The following is a 19,535-nucleotide window of genomic DNA, read 5'->3' as shown; positions in this document are numbered from 1 at the left end:
TATAGGTGGAAGGCCTATATGAAAAAGCCTTTAAACAAGATCCATTCTGAGAGAGCAAGTTAGAAGTCTTTCGTGAGCAAGGAAAAAGAAAGACCTGGATAGAACTCCATAAGTGAGTGAGGGCTTGGTCACGTAGAAGTGATTAAAAGGCCTGGTCACAGAGACAGCCCTGCAAGCAGGTTTCCATATATCTCAGGAATTTCCAGACCACTCCTTAAGATGGATGACTGCCTCCAGATGGTCTGTTAAAGGTCAAGCATTCAGTCAGCTTCTTTCCTCCTGGAGTTTTGTTTTGTGGTTTGGTTTTAATTAAACAGTATAAGAATAATTTTAGATCAAGGTAGTGGAATGTTTTCCAGTTAATCAGTAGACATGTAGGCGCTGGGCCATGTTAGGCCTGGTTATGAGGTGGTTAAGAGGATGAAGTCATATGATTATTGATGAACAGTGTGTACATGAAGTGCTGCCTATATACGTAGTATTGGAATAAACAAAAAATGCTGCATGCCAAGAGAGAGCTGTAGTCTTCCCTTCTTTCAATATTTCATTGCAAGTTTCATTCTCTGAGATGCCAGCAACGGTCAATTCACACAACAATCTGGACGTCCCTGAAGCAGGGAGACAGGTGCACAGACCTGTGCTTGTTGTGATTCTCAGAGTGACTGTACTTGCCTATGTACCCCGTTTTCCCGAAAATAAGACATCCCCCGAAAATAAGACCTACTTATAGGAAAGATAAGACGTCCCCTGAAAATAAGACCTAGTGCGTTTTTGGGAGCACACCTGAAAATAAGTCTTAATTTCGGGGAAACAGGGTAGTAGAGGCAGCCGTCCTCTGCATCTTCACCTTGGTCACCACACCAGTAAAGGTCTGCCCTTAGATGGAGATGTTACCAGTGAAGGAGCATCTCTTGTAAATGTAGGTGCCCTCAGTGTCCTCTTTGGAAGTCTTAATGCCCAGACTGATGTTCTTGTTGTACCTTGGGAGCTTCTCCTTCCCAGTTTCTCCCAACAGGACCCTCACGTTGTTTTGAAAGGTGGTTGACTGCTCTCAGGTAGGCTCTCTGCATCTGAACATCCGCCGCCTTTCCAGATGCCTAAAAAAGAGAGTACTGGTGTAAGCCTTTATTCTAGAACTCCAGGCATGAGAAGTGCCTGAAAAGAGTGTTCTCACTTGCCTTGGGGAAGGAGGGAGAGTTGTTTTGTTTATTTTGCTTTGTTTTTAGGGCCTTTGCAGAGGAGACAGCCCTAATTCAGCAAGTTTTAGCAATAGTTGGTGAAGGATGGATCTTGGAAGAGGGAAGAATTCTTCTTGCATGTCAACAACCAAGGTTTGGGCAATTCGAATCTCAGTAAGAGGAGTGAGGGAGAACAGATAGGAGATGAGGCCATGTGTTAGAGTGGGTGGGAGGGACAGCTTCGGAGGACAAAGACATGTGAGGGCCTCTGTAGAAGCTCCGCAGGCCATCAGTGTCTGTCATGGTGCACTTGGTCGTGCGGTACTGCTCCAGACCCCACTGTGGAGGTATCACATAATACATAGAATAGATACTTAAGGGAACCTTCTTAGTTCTTCAGCTCTGAAATGCCCCCAATTCTTAGACTCATCCAACCCCAGCAGTCTTAGGTAAGGGATTATGGGCTGTTTTTTATCAGCCTGTCTTATAGCTGAAGAAATTCAGGCCCATGGGATTTAAGGAACTTGCCCAAGATCTAGCGTTTAGAGAGCAGACCGACAGACACCCGCATTTAGTGAGCAGACCGACAGACACCCTCATTTAGTGAGCAGACCGACAGACACGTCACTCTGGGTACCAGAGTGACTGGGGCAGAGGGATGTGCAGCCTCAGTTGGTGCTGTGCCCAGAGCTTTGTCCCTGAGGGCCACAGCGTCCTGACCTGGGCTGGAGGCAGTCGCAGCCTCTCTTTGTCCTGAGGTCGAAGGTGAGTGGGGAGAAGGCCCACGCTGGCGTTGCCGTGTTTCTTGCCTGAGCCGGAGTGGAGGAGGAAGCCTGTGGTTGTTTCTCTCTCCATTTTATTTCCTTCCTGACAGATTATCTTGTCCATTGACATTATTTTTTTTTCTTAAGAATTGTGTAGAATGTTTTCTAAAGCTTAAATGTCCTCTTATTGAAAATAAGTAAGCAAGTAAATAAATAAAGTAAGAAAACTACTTAAAGTGGCTAATGTGTTCTTGCCAGGCCTTTGAGGTCTGCCAGGGAGGAAAGAACAGCCACTTCCCACCCCACAGCTCCTCTGACCATTGCGTCCAGGGGATGAATTTTCCACCCACAAACCTCCTTTAACCCTTAATAAAGCCTCTTAATACTTCATGGGTAAACGTTTTTTTTAAAAACAGCTGACAAGTTGCAAACATTTTCAGTACCCCCCCCACCAAAAAAAAAAAACTGTCAGGAAGAGCTTCATAAATTTTTATTTCAATGCCACTTGCTCACAGAACCTAGTTTTGTTCTACAAACCACCCAAACCACCCACATTCTTCACCTGTAAGCTTATTATGACCCTAAGTTCCATCTGGATTTCAAAAAATGTAATTTTCTGTCTGATGGGAGGCAAGCAGAGGTCTATTAACCCCCTTTCATCCTGCTGGTGTGGACACCCTGGAGGGGCTCTGGGTTACTGAATATCTTCTCCAGGGGGACAGAGGGGTGCTCTGGATGAAAGCACATGCGCTGAAGTGGCCCCTGCCTCAGCCACCAGGGGTCAACGCAGGTCTGACTTGCTACCGTGTAATAGCGAGGTCTCCACAGGGACATCATTTCAATTCCCCATGTGCTGAATCTTGCTTAATAAGAGGCTGACATTGCTCAAAGAAATCAGCTTCAGTTATGATTTTTAAAATGCTAACCGCCTACATTCTCAAAGAAAGCCACGAGTATTGGAGCCCTGTACTATTTTTTTTTTTAAAGCAGTAGCAGCCAAAAAGCCCCATTTCCTTCCATTTAGTGGAGCCACTTTTTTCCTTTCATATTTAAATAAAAATATCTCATATGCTGGGCTAGAAAATGCAGCATTTTCCCAGAGAATAACAGAGGATTCCCAGGGGGTTATGTTTCTCACAATAGTTTTTGGCTAGGTTTTTGATCTAGCTTGAAGCTTTCTCTTCCTTTTCTTCCCCTGAATTAACCCAACAAACATTTGCCTTAACCCCTCGACAACAAATATGGCTTGCTGGAATCACAGCAGGTTTTTGTTGAAGATTTAGGAGCGGAGTTACATTGCTGTGTACCACAGCAAATTATTTAAAATCGAACATGTGACTCTCTATTCTAGAAAGTTTTCTAGGCTGCTTCAAGAAACTTGAAAATTTTTTTCTTTAATGTATTTAGTAATTTAGCTCAACATCTTTTATTAGCCTAGCTACCAAGGCCCTGGGGCTATCTTCCACAACCAAATGGCTTTTCTTTTCGTAGCATTTTGTTAAAGGAAGCCTGTTTCTTTTTCTAATCCTGGGGCCCACTTTTAAACTTTCTTCTTCACATTTACAAAACTGCAAAGGAAAACTCTGAGTAGTTACTCAGTCTATGCTAATCAAACACATTTCAGATGTACTGGCTGAATTCTTCTTATTCTTCCATCCTTAGCAAGGGTGAGGAGAAGGAACATTGGAGGGGGCATTTTGTGTAAAGGGTCAGCATGTGAGCTGTCTGCGGTAGGCATTGCATGTTCACCTAACGTTTTTGGCTGTCTACTTTCTGGGCACAACACAAGACTGCAGTTCTCGGCCCATGTGGGGTGAGTGGGGCAATGTAACTAGTTCTAGCCAAAGAGCTGTAAGTGGCAATGATGGTTACCACTTCCATGCTGGTGCCTGACTGTCCGCAGGGTTCTGTCCCTCAGCCGAGGCAACTAACTGGCAGTTTTCCAGATTGCGGATGCTCTGTCCACTTGATCCTGGAGTAATGTAGGGTAGATCCCTCCCCCACCAAAGTTGATCTGCAGTGACCACAGCGAACCATGTATTTTACATGCAGAAATACACAGGAAACCTTTGTTGTTCGAAGTCACCAAGATTTCAGGTCTATTCATTACCATGGCATAACCTAGCCTCCTTTGAATGATATACTATCTAATTGTGATTCTTGTAACACCTCTCTGAAGCAGGTATTATTATCCTCCTTTCCCTGATGGGGTTTTCTCAGGTCACAGAGCCAATAAATGGTCGAGACTATTTTCAAACCCACATTTGTCTGCCTCAAATGCCTGTACACTGAATTTATGGTTACATTTATTAACTCAGCTTTCTAATGAGCGTCCTTATAAGCTTTTATGAATTTCTGATGCTGTTGTGCCCTGATGCACCATAGAATTTTTACTTTATATTGTCTCATATGATCTTCACATCCTGCGTTCTTATGCACCTCATTTTATAGGTGATCCGAAAGAAGTCCAGAGCCACTGAGGGATATGCCCTGAGTGAGCTAAGTATCTTGTGACAGAACCAGATCTTGAACCTAAGTTTTCTGACTTCAAGTGTAGGGCCCTTTCTAAAGTGTAAAGAGTGCCTTTCAATTAAACTATTTTTTCTTCAGTAAATACCAGTTGCCTCTTGCTATGCACACATGGTTAGTTGAGCAAGAAAAAATTATTTTACATTTTGTTTTTGAGATAGCATCCTGCTCTATCACCAAGGCTGGAATGCAGTGGCCAGATCACAAGTCACTGCATTCTGGAACTCCCAGGCTCAGTGATCTTCCTGCCTCAGCCTCTGGAGTAGCTTGGGACTATAGGTACATGCCACTACACCCAGCCAATTTTTCTTTCTATTTCCTTTCCTTTCCATAGAGATAGAGTCTTGCTCTTGCTCAAGCTGCTCTTGAACTCCTGGCTTCAGACAATCCTCCTGCCTCAGTCTCCCAAACTGCTAGGATTATACTTGAATATTGGTTCTTGGTCATTCAAGATGTTTATATCATATATCACTTTAAAGTTTAGGGTAAAGCCACTATAAAAAGATGCCAAGCCACACTATGAATTATACAAATGAGAGCAATATTTTATATCCAGTAAGATAAAAATGATAAAGTTTGACTAACCCAAATGCCAGTAATGTATTATACATGATTGTGGGAATATAAATTGGGTTAGCCACCATGGAAAACAATTTGTCATTACCTTCTAAACATTGCTTGATACTTGATGATGCTAAATTTTTTTTTAATTAAAAAAAAAGTTAGACAGACATATATCTTACCACTCATCATGGGAATTTTAGATTATTAAGTATGAAATGTTTGATTTCCTTAAGTATTAAGTTTGACAGTTAATATCTCTAACATTTCACTTTGACACTATATGGATTTTTATTTTATTGTGAAGGTTCATCCTCATTCTTTCAAATATATTTTTTGACTTGTGATTACCTTTCAAAAAAATTTTTTTTTTTTTATTGTTGGGGATTCATTGAGGGTACAATAAGCCAGGTTACATTGATTGCAATTGTTAGGCAATGTCCCTCTTGCAATCATGTCTTGCCCCCATTCAAAAAAAATTTTTTTTTGTAGAGACAGAGTCTCACTTTATCACCCTCGGTAGAGTGCCGTGGTGTCACACAGCTCACAGCAACCTCCAACTCCTGGGCTTAAACTATTCTCTTGCCTCAGCCTCCCGAGTAGCTGGGACTACAGGAGCCCACCACAACGCCCGGCTATTTCTTTGTTGCAGTTTGGCCGGGGTCAGGTTTGAACCCGCCACCCTTGGTATATGCGGCCTATCCCCTAACCTGCTGAGCCACAGGCGCCGCTCTCCTTTCAAATTTTTTTTAGAGCAATTTTTGTGAAACCATGGATAAGTAGAAATTTTGTGTTATTTTTGAATCTGAGTTCCACAGTGGAACTAGTGCAGTGCAAGCAGCTCAAAATACGTGTATAAACGAGGTGTTTAGGAAGGATGTGACTAATGAATACAGTACATCCATGGTCCCAGATGTTCCATTCTGGTGACTTTAATCTTAAAAATGAGTCACATGGGTGACCTGAGACCAAGATGGATAATTATAAACCAAAAGCCATGGTAGAAGTGGATCTATCTCAACCTACAAGTGAATTAGCAGCAAAGTTCAATGTTACCATTCGAACAATATCGGACCATTGTCCAAAACTGAGTATTCATCAAAGTGTCATAGTTTAGGAGCACACTTTGATTCAAAGTGTGTGCTTCTTGTTTGAGATATAGGCAGTCCCTGAGTTATAAACATCTCATTTATGTACAACTCGTTCTTATGAATGGAGGCTATTTCAAGAAAGAGTTAAATGTACCTGTTCTCATTTACATACAGATTCAACTTAAGAACAAACCTACAGAACCTATCTTGTTCATAACTGGGAGACTGCCTGTATAATAACTTTTGATTTGAAATTGGATATTTCAGATTTAATGACCTAATAATAGCACTAGAGAAATTCCTGCTCACATATATTAGGGGACATGTTCAGGGTAGTAATTTCCTAAGAGCAAGGTCAAACCAAAACAGAACAGCATCTACCCAATTCCATCCATAAGAGGATGGGTAAATAATTTGTGGAATACTCATGCAATGGAATATTATACAACAATGGAAAATCAGTCTCCAGCTACCTGCATTAACACTGAATGCATCTTGGAAATGTAAAGTTGAATGAAAAAGAAGTGAAGTTGCAGAAGGCTGTCAATACCTTATATAATCCCTTTTTTAATCTGAAAAAAAAAAAGTAAAGCTAACATGGAGTTTCTACATATAAACATCTGCAGTAAAAACTATTTTTTAAAAAACCAAATGAATTAAAACACAAAATTCAGGATCACACACCCTCTGGTGGGGAAGTGGAGGGCTGGAAGGAGAGATACACAGGTATTTTAGATGGTGCTGGTAACAAAGCAGGTTATAAATTGGTGGTGATACACAGGTTTCATTATGTTACTACTTTGCATACACATACACGTTACCTATTTGCTTTTATATGAAAAATGTTACAAGATGAAGAAAATTTCTTACATCAAATGGGTAAAAAAGAACAAGCTTCATCTCATCTGCATTTCAACAGAAACCAAGGCTTAGTTTGTGAGAGTGCACTGTGATTTCTCAAGCCTCTTTCACTTTTAGCATTTGACATCTTCGGCCCCCACTGTCTCCCTCCTTGCAGTGAGTAGCTGGAAAATGCCACACTGAAATGGAGCAAAGCAAAATGGAAGTCAGAGCAAGTGTGGAGTCCTGACAGATCAGGAAACAATTTTGAGTGGGAGACGTAAATCTTGCTTGGAAAGAAACACCCAGAAGGTTAAGCAAAGCAGCCCTTGAGATGGGATTGGGAGGAAAGAGGGGTTTCGACAAGAGGAAACTTGCTCTTTTTACTTTTTACTGTTCTGTGCTGCTTGGGTTTGTCACAAGTGTGTGTTACATGTGTAAAAAAATTTAAAACAACAGGGAAAATCCTAGCACTCTGGGCGGGTGAGGTGTGTGGATTGTTTGAGCACAGGAGTTTGAGACCAGCCTGAGCAAAAGCACAACCCTGTCTCTAAAAGTAGCTGGGCATTGTGGTGGGCACCTGTAATCCCAGCTACTTGGAGGCTGAGGCAAGAGGATTGCTTGTGCCCAAGAGTTTAAGGTTGCTGTGAGGTATGATGCCATGGCACTCTACCCAGGGTGAAAGAGTGAGACTCTGCCTCAAAAAATAAAAAAAAAATTAAAAGAAAATAATAAAACAATAGGGATGGAAAAAAGCAGAAGGATGGTGACCTCACACCTTTTCAGTGTGTATCTTACGAACTGCTTTGCTCACATATAGGAAGGAGCATGGGCATTTGCTATTCAGATCAGAAAATGTTTTTTCCTCAGAGAGGTGACGTGGCTTTGACATTGTCCATTGGGCAATGTGAGACCAAGTGCCTCTGGACAGCCACAGAGTTGGCCCTCGCTGTGAAGAAGCCACGTTCTGCTCCTCGGTGTAGCTCAGTGTCTCAGCACAGCCTTCCCGAGGAATGGCTTGAAGGTGATAAGCAGGGTGGGGCATGAGTTCCCACGCCTCTTGCCTGAATCATTGCATTTATTTTATTTTATTTTATTTTTTTAAAACTAAAACAGTTAACAATTTTATTTTCACATTTCACAATACAGATGAAAACTGCCCCTTTTTGGGTTCCACTTCTTCCCTTCAAAACTATCCTTATTCTCTCTTTGATAGGAAGGGAGCGCAAGTCTTCCTTATCGTGCTATTAAGAAAACGCCCAGCGTCACAGCACCACCATCTCCTGCTGAAGCAGAACAAGTGATACAAAACTGACATAAAGAAAACTCTCCTGGGGCGGCGCCTGTGGCTCAGTCGGTAAGGCACCGGCCCCATATACCAAGGGTGGTGGGTTCAAACCCAGCCCCGGCCAAACTGCAACCAAAAAATAGCCGGGCGTTGTGGCGGGCGCCTGTAGTCCCAGCTACTCGGGAGGCTGAGGCAAGAGAATCGCTTAAGCCCAGGAGTTGGAGGTTGCTGTGAGCTGTGTGAGGCCACGGCACTCTACCGAGGGCCCTAAAGTGAGACTCTGTCTCTACAAAAAAAAAAAAAAACTCTCCTCGGGCAGCGCCTGTGGCTCAAAGGAGTAGGTGCAGGCCCCATATGCCAGAGGTGGCGGGTTCAAATCCAGTCCCGGCCAAAAGCTGAAATAAAAAGAAAGAAAGAAAGAAAGAAAACTCCCCTCTACCCTTATCTGTCTGGTCGAGTCATTCCAGGACCAGTGGGCACCATCATGGGACAAGCAGGAGGTCTCATCATTGGGGGCCCGGGCATCACTGGCATGTGACCTCCCATCCCCCGGGCATCATCCCAGGAGGAGGACGACACATCATCAGCATCATGGGAGGGCCCCACAGATGGGGTGCTGGCTTCATACCAGGATGAGGAGGACCCGGAAGATTGGGGGAGGTCGAATCCTCGCCCCTGCAGGAGGAGGAGCCGAGAATGGAGTAGGAGGTCTTTTTCCTTGTTGAAATGCAGCTGTTGTTTTGTCAGTCGGGCTCTGGGCCTGCTCCTCCATCCACTTCTGGTAGTTCCCTCACATTCTCTCTGTGCTTCCTCCCCCTGCAGTGCGTCTTTCTCACAGATGGAGAGTCACGGGTGAGATGTGTATCACAGTAGTCACAATAAAACCTGGGCATATTCCCTCCTGGCTGTTGGCGACTCCGACTGCATTTATTTAAAAGAAAAAGAAAGGCTCCATGAGACCTTGTCTTTTCCTGTACATAAGATAATGTCTGACAGGATTAATGATTATGCCTTGGTAATATATAAATAGATGCATTCTCACATCCAAATTTGATGAGACTCTGCTCTAGCGTAACTGCAGAGCCTCTGCCACCTGGCTGGGGGCTCAAACATTGCTTTGGGGTAGTCCACCAGAAACTCTTTGAAAGGCTGTCCCAGATTGCAATCTTCAGTAAGACTCTGAATAAAACTAACTTAAATTCCTTAAAAGCCTGATGTTTTCTTTAGCTGATAGTAACATCATGGCTAGTTTCAAGAGATGATTAGTCTTGTCACTCAATCTATGTCCATAAATGGCTATGGCAGAGACTGGTAGATGTCCCCAAATGTCTATTTCCCCATTTTCCTTTAGTAATCAACCTCCATGTTTAGTTGGGCATCCAGTCGTCCAAAATAAAGATTACATTTCCCAGGCTCATCTTCCCCCTCCCCTAGCTCTTTGTAGCTAGGAATGGGCATGAGCCTAAAGTTCTGGTCAGTGAAATGTAAGCAGATGACCTGAGTACAAACCTGGAAGATGTCCTTAAAGCGAGGGAGTACATCTGTCTGGGCCCTTCTCTTCTGCTATCTGCAGTGTAGAACTATGGCCGGAGCTCCAGCAGCCGTCTGGGGCGTGAGGTAGAAGCCACTTGCTGAAGACCAGAGGGATGAAAGGAGCCCAGGTCAGTGCCATTACAGGACACGATACCCGCCCAGCACTGTCAGCCTCTGAACCTCCCTTCTGTGACAAAGAACTCTAAAATAGACTAAATCCATGTTGGCAGGCATCCTGCAACATAAATTGGCTTATAACAGCAATTCCATACAGCAGATCAAAATGTTCATCAACTTCAGGGCCACAATTCCAAACTAATTTGTCCTAGAGGATTTCCCAGGAAACTACAGCTTGAAATTAATGTAAGTTAAGGTGTTCTGTTGAGAGATTTTTGTCCAAGTGAGAAATCCTTAGCATTTCCTTTGAGTTTTTCCCCCAGCTGAAGCTATCATGACCTTGCTTTAAGACAGCATCCCTGTCCTAAAGGTTTCTTTCTTTTTTTTTTTTTAATTAAATCATAGCTGTGTACAATAATGCAATCGTGAGGTACAATGTACTGGTTCCATATACAGTCTGAAATATTTTCACCAAAGGGTTTCTTAAATAATTCCTTGGCCCACTCGACAGCAATGGAATCAGAATCTACCTGGTGGGTCTTGAGACTGTGTACTTTAAACAGATCTCCTAGTAATTCCTCTGCACGCTGACATTTGAGAATCATTTTGATGTCTCTTTCTTTCCTTCCCAAGCTACAGAAGATCCTGAACTGTTCTTTGAAAGAGATTTTGGCTTCTGCTTCTAGGTACTCCCTTAATCCACTCTCTATGCGTCTGTATAGAATCCTTCATTCTCTTCAAAAGACTTTATTCTTTTCCCCTTTAATTATTAAAAAAACGAGATGATCTTCCTTTTTATCAACAGCTAAGCTTTTTTTTGAGATGTTACAACGTCATGGTCTGCCATGTTCAGTTTTATCAAAAGCCTGGTCAGGAGAAGTAACATCTGAGGTAGATCTGTTAAGAATGTGCAGTCTTTTTGTTTTTTTTTTTTTTTTAGACTATTCTAAATTTTATTCTTGAAATATATCAAAGTATCTGAGAATCACCTATTGGATTGTATAGTTTCAGCCCTGTGTCTGGATTTGTTTTTGCTGAGTTATGCTCTGGAGTTACGTTATCAGCCTTGCTTTGAATAGTGTAATGAGAAGGAATGGAAGGGAGTCATCAGGGAGCCACTGTGGGGCTGGTGTTGAGCACACTGGCCGCATAGCACAGTCCTTTCTTTGTAAGTATCGTAGGAGAACTGGTCAGGTCTCCGTATCAGAAAGCATAATACTTCCAAAGAACAGCTGCTTCATTTTAATCTAATGCAGATGATAACAACAATTACTATCGGTAACAATTGTTCCTCTTTGGTTTCTGAGAAATTTCCCTGTGACCTACTTGAGCAAGTGTGTAGGACGCTATGGTATGCATTACTTTGTACCTGTCATACCATTGACCTTATTGTTACACGTACTTACCTTCATCATATCCATTAAAGTATAGGTAGTGTCTTTTTCACTCGAAGTGTTTTAAGTAAATGATTGATAATCCTTTGTGGAAAGAACAAGAAAAAGATACCAAGATACCAAAATCTGAGGACGCTCAAGTCTCTGATATAAAATGGGGTAGTAACTTGCATATAACCTACATATATCCTCCCGTGTACTTTAAATCATCTCTACATTACTTCTAATGTCTATACGATGCCTATACTTTTTTCTTCTGGGTTCAGTGTAGTACTTGGAGTACGTTAAATTCAAGTTTTGCCTTTTGGAACTTAGTGAAATATTTTTTGCCACATTTTTAATCCACGTTTGGTTGACTCCAAATGTGGAACCTCGGGATATGGAAGGCCACCTGTAATCCAGAATCACCTCCCTTCATCCTCTCCTGCTGGTCCTGGTGCCTAGTAATTTGCCTCTAGATGAAGTTCGGTAGGTTTAGCAACTTTTCACCACTTCTCTCCAGCATGCTTCAGAGAGGGAAAATAAAAAACGAAAACAAACAGGAAAAAAGCAAAAATGAAAGAGTTCCATAGTTTTAAGGTTGTTTAAAATGAGTCTTTTTCCTGAGTTCAGATGTATACTGCACTCCTGACACACGAGGGCACTGTTTCTGCAGTTTATAATATTCATGGTGCAGAAATTCTTGTGGCAAACAAAGTCCATGGAACTCGTAGGTGGAGACATGAAGAGAAAAGAGGACAGCCATGTGTCCTAGGCTCACCAGGTTTTCCAAGCGTGGCCTGTCCTAATGTACCCAAGGAACAATGCCAGGGCTCTCAGCCTACAAACTGACCTTCTGACACTGGGCTGCCGGTTGGAATCTCCATGAAATCAGGACAACGGCATCTCATTTATCTCTGCAAGGACAGAACTAGAGTATTAAAATAACAGCTTTGGATTCTGACCTAGAATGAAAGATGAATGACCTAGGGCAAGTTGCTTAACCTTTTCTTTTTTTTCTTTCTTTTTTTTTTTTTTAACAGAGTCTCACTTTGTCACCTTTGGTAGAGTGCTATAGCATCACAGCTCACATCAAGCTCAAAATCTTGGGCTTAAGCGATTCTCTTACCTCAGCCTCCTAAGTAGCTGAGACTACAGGTACCTGCCACAACACCAGCTATTTTTAGAGACAAGGTCTCCCTCTGGCTTAGACTGGTCTCAAACATGTCAGCTTAGGCAATCCACCCGCCTCGGCCTCCCAAGTGCTGGGATTACAGGCATGAGCCGCCCAGCCTGGTGCTTAACCTTTTCTTGCCCTAAAAATGGAGGTTTTATCTCACAGAGCTGTGGGGAGGACTAAATGAGGCAAGTGATCTAGAACATCTAACACAGCTCCTGACACCCAGGAGGGACTCAGTACGTAGAAGCTGATACTATTTTTTTCTTAGCAGTGTTGACATAGAGTAGTACTCAATACATGATTAAGGAAAAGAATGAATGGATAACGTGTGGATCACACACATTTTAAGGAAAAGAATGAATGAACCATACATGTGGATCGCACAGATTTTACTGGACTGAAGAAAATGCACATGTTTGAGCATTTTTAGTGTTGAGTCACATCAGGACAAAGTCTGCAGTAAGCACTCTAGAACTCTGTAAGTCTTGTCTATTAAGCGGTGGAACAGACATGAGGGGGAAGTGAGGTGCCCAGAGCTTCAGAGCTGATTAGAGAATAAGGATGCGACCCCAGGTCTCCTGAGTCCTAGCACAAAGCTTAAACCCTAGGGACCTATCTGGCTGGGGATGGGAGTTAAGGGATTAACAGATTGATCCTAGAAAATGGACAGGCTTTGGCATGATTTGGCTGTGCTTGTAAGGGGCACCCTTACCTGCGGGTGATCCTACCGAGTGTGGAAAGAGCCAGAGCCACAAAGCTTCCCTGCCCCCAGCTGGCCCTGTGGCTGCAGCCGAGGGTTGGCCTCTAATTTGAAGACATCTTGGGGAGAGCTCTCACTTCCGCAAACACACTTCTGTGTGTGTCCCAAAAGGCCTTGGGTCACCTCCTTCCTTTGCACAATCAAATCAAAAGAGCAGTTTCTGCCTCTTCTGTTGGTCTTTTCCTGTTACCACTTTGTTGTTGGGGGACCATTGAATTCTCAGGACACAACCCTGCTCTGGTTCTTTAAATTCTTTTTCTTTTTTTTTCTTTCTATCAAAGGCTCTCCCTGGCTTCCTGACCTGAGCAGATGGCCCTCTCTTTCCCTAGGTGAGACAGGCTGACCTGGGCTGGCCGGCCCCTCTGCCTTTGATCTACTGGCAGGAAGCAATAAAAGGCACATTCCACATGCCTGCTGTAATCATATTTTCCAAATTCAAAAGCAAGACTCATTACCTGCCCAATGCATGTATGTTTCTAGGGACTTTGGGATAACAGCTATGAAACTGAACCATGCCAAGATAGGCTTTCAGGGTAACCCATCGTGGATGGTTACCCTGCACATACCTCATGGGAAATTCTGTCCTGGGGGGGATGCTTGCCAAAGATGCCATCTGCTTTTGCCACAGATTGCTACCTGTAAGCATGGCCCAGACACTAACCACAGTCAGCCCTCAGTTAACTCCTGCTCTGGTTCTGTTAGGAAGCCAAGCATGGACAGTTGTGTCCAGTAAACCTGGCCCCTGATTTCATTTGCTTATTTCATCTGCATGACAATCCTCCTCCCAGGAAGGCTGTGCAAGGCACATTCACTTTCAACTCTTGGAATGCAGCTATGGTTCTTTTTAAAAATATAAATCCAACAACTTCAGCGTATCCAACCAATATTATAATGACCTGCTTCCCATGTCAGGTACGGTGCTGTGTGCTGCCCGAGATTAAAATGGTGTGAAAGCCTATCCACTATAACTCTCTGGGGGCCCACAGAGGGTGGGAGGGTACAATAAACACACGGTTTCTACCCTTCATGCTCAACTGCAGTAAAAATAATCATGCCACCACGTAAGGGGCAGGACTCGGCATGGGAGGTCCTGGATTCAAATCCTGCCTCCTTCACTTGATGGCTGTGTGGTGGTGAACAAGGTCCTCTTTCAACCTTCGGCTCCTGGTCTGTCAAGAAGGAAGTCGTAATCCCTGCTGGCAGTGAGGCTGGGTGAGGGATCAATGCTGGCACATTGCTTATGTGCATTAATGTGATAGATGCAGAGAAAAGGTTTCTTTCCTTCCTTCCTTAAGGAGCTTAGAGGCTAGCAGGTAAGAACTGGTTCTGCTCTAAGTAACACACACTGCAGAGTGTCATACCAGCTAAGCCAGAGGTGCCAAAGCATGCCAAGGTTGACTTTCGTGATTTGTTGCATGTGAAGGGGGGTTGTTTGCTGGGTTTCTTCCTGCTGGTCCTATTCCAGGGTTCTCTCTTTGAAAGGAGTAAGTTTCAGGGCCTTCATCAGCCACGTGTGATTATAGCTCAGCAGGAGCCAGTAGGGCTGGTTGCTGTAACTCTCACCCAAGGGCGGAACAGGAGCCCAGGAGAGTGGCAGGGCTCTGGGGACAGGTACAGGCTGACCAGCAGAAGTGAATAGATTGCTATAAAGATCCCTCCAGCCCTCCCACTCCCAGAGTAGAAATACAATACAGAAGAATTTCAGATATGTGGTTTGCATCCTAAACCAAGCTGGGGGGCCAACACCAACTACTTACAATTAAACAAATACTGAATAAAGAGGCCCTTCACTTTTCATGTGACCTTCTAGGCAAGACTGGGCACTCCAAAACATTAGTGAATTTGGCCTCCTCACATCCCAGTGGGATAGGCAGACTAGTTGCGGCTACCTAATTGCACAGAGGAAAAAACCGAGATTCAGAGAAGTTGTACAACTTGCCAAGATCACGCCTGAGTGGGAGAGAGGTGTCTGTAAACCAGGTAATCTGACTCTCAGTCCAAACTTCCTAAAGAAAACATAAAGGGCTATCAAGTCACATCTCTGTACTATAGCAACAGCGTTTTTCCTGCATATGTGACAATGCAGCTGAGACTGCATTACCCAACTTCCTTTGCAGCTACCATTGTTGGTGTCATGATGTTTGCACCAACGTAAGATATGAAGAGAAGTGATATGTATAATCTCCCAGACCAGACCTTTCAAAAGAAGTTGTGTGCTCTCCCCCATCCTGATGGCAGGGATTCAGAGTGTGATGGTAGGAGCTGAGACAGCTTTGGGGGGCATACTGGTATACTGGAATTTTAAGTGAGAGAGAAATGAACTTAAATGCAAGCCATTGCATTTGGGGGTTTCTTTGTCACAAAAGCCTAATGTTTTACTCTAACTAATGTGGGTATATGTATCTGATAATAGGCATGAGGGGAGAAGGCTGTGTGGGACAGTAAGGAAAGAAGAGGACGTATTGCAGCTTGGAGGGCAAGTCACTAGTCACCAGTTCTGCCTGGCGTTGCCTCAGCACAGCTCTCCAAGTATACATGCCAGTTTTAGGTAGTAGGGGGGTAAAAAAATTGTTTTATAGTCATGTGTTTACTGTAATGGGTATAGAAAAATACAGCCCATTGAACTGGTGATTCCACGGATATTTCCTAAATTATACTTGCTGTGTTGGGACTCATCCTTAGGCACCCAGGTGTCCCTGCTAATTCTTATTGCTTTAAAACCAAGCCAACAATTCATCCTTTCTCTCAAGTTCATAGTAAGTGCCATGACTCAAAGAGCACCAGAGTTAAGGTCAGAAAGCCCGAGGTCTATTTTCAGCTGTGTTTTTTTTTTTCCTGTCCCATGCAAGTTACTTAATCTTTCTGAGTTTAAGTTTCCTCCTCTGTAAAATGAAGATGATGCTATCTGCCTCTGGGATGATTGTGAGGGACAGCTTTGTACAATGCTTAGCCCATAGCTGATACTTGATACTGTCCCTCTTGCCCAGCCTCCCTGCCTTGCCTGTGCAGGACAGCCCATGACACAGGAGTATTGTCTCCTACCTCACCAGCTCACCAAGGAAAAGCACCCAGGGAAATGTATCCCAGGGATTATCAGCTCTCACCAAGGGGCCTCGATTTTGAGAGAGAGAGGGAGGGCTTCAGGTAACGCTGGCAGAGTCCAGGAGTCTTTTAATAAGCAGCAGTGGGTCAGTGAAACCTGGAAGGAGGAGAGCCTTGTAGCATTTGGGAAACACAACAGTGGGGGCCATTATGTGGATGAAGTGCTGAGATCATGATCAGAGCCTCTGGGCTCTTGGAATGACCTTTGGGGTCAGAGGTTGCCAGGCAAGAATCTCTGGTTGGTTCAAATTCAGAGTGTCACAGTTCTGGTGGCTCGAGTCTCCACTGAGAAACCTGGGAAAACCTCTATGCTGGATGGCCCAGGTGCTGACATCAACCTGAACTGCTACCAAGTATCAGGAGAAGCTTTCTTAGCAAATCAGGAACAATTAGACATTGTGCAAGCTGGTAGATCACAGTCTGTGTCCAAATCCCACAACAAGCATTCTTAAATATCAGCTTCCAGCCTGCAGAGAGAGGCGGTGTTCATCTGAAGGCCTGGACTCCTCAGCCACAACCTCCAGCCACATTCTGGCCCTCACCAGTCCCCATGCGGCTCCTCTCTGGTAGGGAGACCCAGCACTGTATGCAACTCTATCCTTCTGGGACCTGATGGATTTCTGGTGGCTGAGCTCCAGTTCCCACTTGCCTATTTTTATCAGAAGCCTGACTATCACTCTCATCCTAATCTAGTCTGGTCAAGTTTGGGGTTTGCAAACACAGTGGGGCATTCTCCTCCCCCTCCAGACAGTGACTGAGGCTCTAGGCTGGTAGAATGTGAGTCAGGCCAAACCTGCCTCAGCACAGCTCTCCCTGCCCTACTGGTATTTCCCAAAAGTATACATGCCAATTTTAGGTAGTTTAGGAGTAAAAAAGTTGTTTTATAGTCATGTGTTTACTGTAATAGGTATAGAAAAATATAGCCCATTGAATTGGTGATTTCATGGATATCCTTACTTTAGACGAGCTAAATTAAAGTAACTAAAATAATTAAAGTAACTGAATTTACTGCAAATCTTAAAAACATTGGACAAAGACAGAACAGGTGGCTCATGATGTTGAAACAAAAGGTGCTGCTGGGAAAATGCTGTTTACTACACTATCCCGACTCTTTGGTTGAATCAGGCTCGGGTGCAGTGGCCAGATCATAGTTCACTGTAACCTTGAACTCCTGAGCGCACGTGATCCTCCCACCTCAGCCTCCCAAGTAGCTGGGGATTAATGGCACTATACCACCATTCTCAGCTAGGATATTTTTTTCTTATTTTTTAATTATTTATTTATTTTTTTTTTTTTTTGAGACAGAGTCTCACTCTGTTGCCCTCAGCTAGAGTGCTGTGGTATCAGCCTAGTTCACAGCAATCTCAAACTCCTGGGTTCAAGCAATTCTCCTGCTTCAGTCTCCCATGTAGCTGATACTACCATGTGGCACCCACGGATGCCTGGATAATATTTTCTATTTTTAGTAGAGATGGGGTCTCACTCTTGCTCAGGCTGATCTCAAACTCCTGAGCTCAAGCAATACACCCACCTCAGCTTTCCAGAGTGCTAGGATTATACGTGTGAGCCACTGTGCCCAATCAGATAACAGGAGTTTAAACAGATCAGATTTGCATTTTAGGGAGATGATTCTGAAATAAGGTTGCCAAATAAAATACAGGACACAAAATTCAAGTTGAATTTCAGATTAGGTTTTTGCATGAGACATATTTATACTAAAAATCATTCACTGATGATCTGAAATTCAAATTTAACTGGACAGCCTATAGTTTTTTTGTTTGTTTTTGTTTGAGACAGAGTCTCACTATGTCACCGTCTGTAGAGTGCTGTGATGTCGCAGCTCACAGCAACCTCAAACTCTTGGGCTTAAGCAATTCTCTTGCCTCAGCCTCTCAAGTAACTGGGACTACAGGCACCCAAACAATGCCCAGCTATTTTTTGTTGCAGTTGTCATTGTTATTTAGCTGGCCTGGGCTGGGTTCGAACCCGCCAGTTCCAGTGTATGTGGCTGGTGCTGTAACCATTGTGCTACGGGCGCTGAGCCGATAGCCTATATTTTCATTTGATAAACCTGATAGCCCTATTCTGAAAGTTTAAGTTATTCTCAGCTCCTCTACTTACCCCCAACACCCACTCCCACCCTGGTATCCTGGTGCTTACCTCCTGGCAAATCAATCTCATAGTATCTTCCAAAACCCTTTCTTCTTCTCCAGCATAGGCCTTCATTGTGTCTTAGCTGATGAGAACTTGGCTTGTTTTCCTGTCTGCAAATGTATTGCTTCTGATTGCTTCTGTAACTCACTGTAACCTTGAACTCCTTGGGCTCAAGTGATCCTCCCACCTCAGCCGCAGGCCAGAGTCATCTTCCTAAACTGCAAATCTGACCCCTGCAAAATAGCCCTTGCCACACCACCTATTTTCTTACTGGATAAAGTGCAAACATCTTCACATGTCCAAATCCAGCCCTGTTCCTCCCCACCAGCCCAGCTACACGGGACTTTGATTTTCTCTCAGATCTGTGCACCTTTTCACATATCCTTCAGCTTGTTTCTGATGGCCTCACAGCCTGGAAGAATCCGATTTGGGTCTTGGCATTTGTTAATTTCACCGTTGCCTGCTCAGTGGACCTGCCCAGCACTGCAGTTCTCTCTGCTGCCTTGTCTCTGCAGCAGGAGAGGGGCAGCAGGTTGAGAGCACTGGCTACGTCTCAGATGCTCTATCTCAGGTTGGCAGCAGAGCCCTTGGGCGGAGGTGCCTGCCTGGGGTCCCCATCACCACTTGAAGGCCTGGGGGTCCTTGAGGCACCAGAGGTTAAGAGGAGAAGAAAAGGGACTCGTAGAAGAATGAAAATAAAAAACTTGGAAATGCTGATTCCTCCTGTTCCTCTTCAATTTCAAACACCATTTACTGAACGACTTTGTATATGATCTGACCAATGCCTCACAACCCACTGCAGAATTATCATCCCCAGTTCTCAAATGGGGAACAAGACCAAGAGAAGGTGCGTGGTTTGCCCACAATCATCTAACCAGTCAGAGAAATAGCTAGACTTAGAAGCCAAGTCTCTAGTAAGAAAACTGGTCTAGTACCACTCACTGACGTCTGTACCCCACCACAATCCTCTTCTCCCCCAGAACTCGCTAGCCAGGACCAGACCCTGGAAAACAAACCACTTGTTTGCAGACTACATGCTCTTTATTGTGTACAGGATAACTTCAT

At 43.9% G+C, this 19,535-nt stretch overlaps 1 long non-coding RNA gene across 1 annotated transcript; it reads right to left on the bottom strand.

Moving 5' to 3' along the window:
• Positions 1-8,584: 8,584 nt before the first annotated feature.
• LOC128597682 (uncharacterized) lies at positions 8,585-12,119 on the bottom strand. Its single transcript, XR_008383315.1, has 3 exons — positions 12,056-12,119; positions 9,761-9,882; positions 8,585-9,172 (listed from the first exon to the last, which is right to left on the bottom strand). It is a non-coding gene; the product is annotated as an uncharacterized LOC128597682 (long non-coding RNA).
• Positions 12,120-19,535: the final 7,416 nt, after the last annotated feature.

This window comes from Nycticebus coucang, chromosome 10 (genome assembly GCF_027406575.1).
Source record: "Nycticebus coucang isolate mNycCou1 chromosome 10, mNycCou1.pri, whole genome shotgun sequence".
Classification (NCBI taxonomy): Eukaryota; Metazoa; Chordata; class Mammalia; order Primates; family Lorisidae; genus Nycticebus; species Nycticebus coucang.
This window is presented reverse-complemented; position numbering and strand designations above follow the sequence as displayed.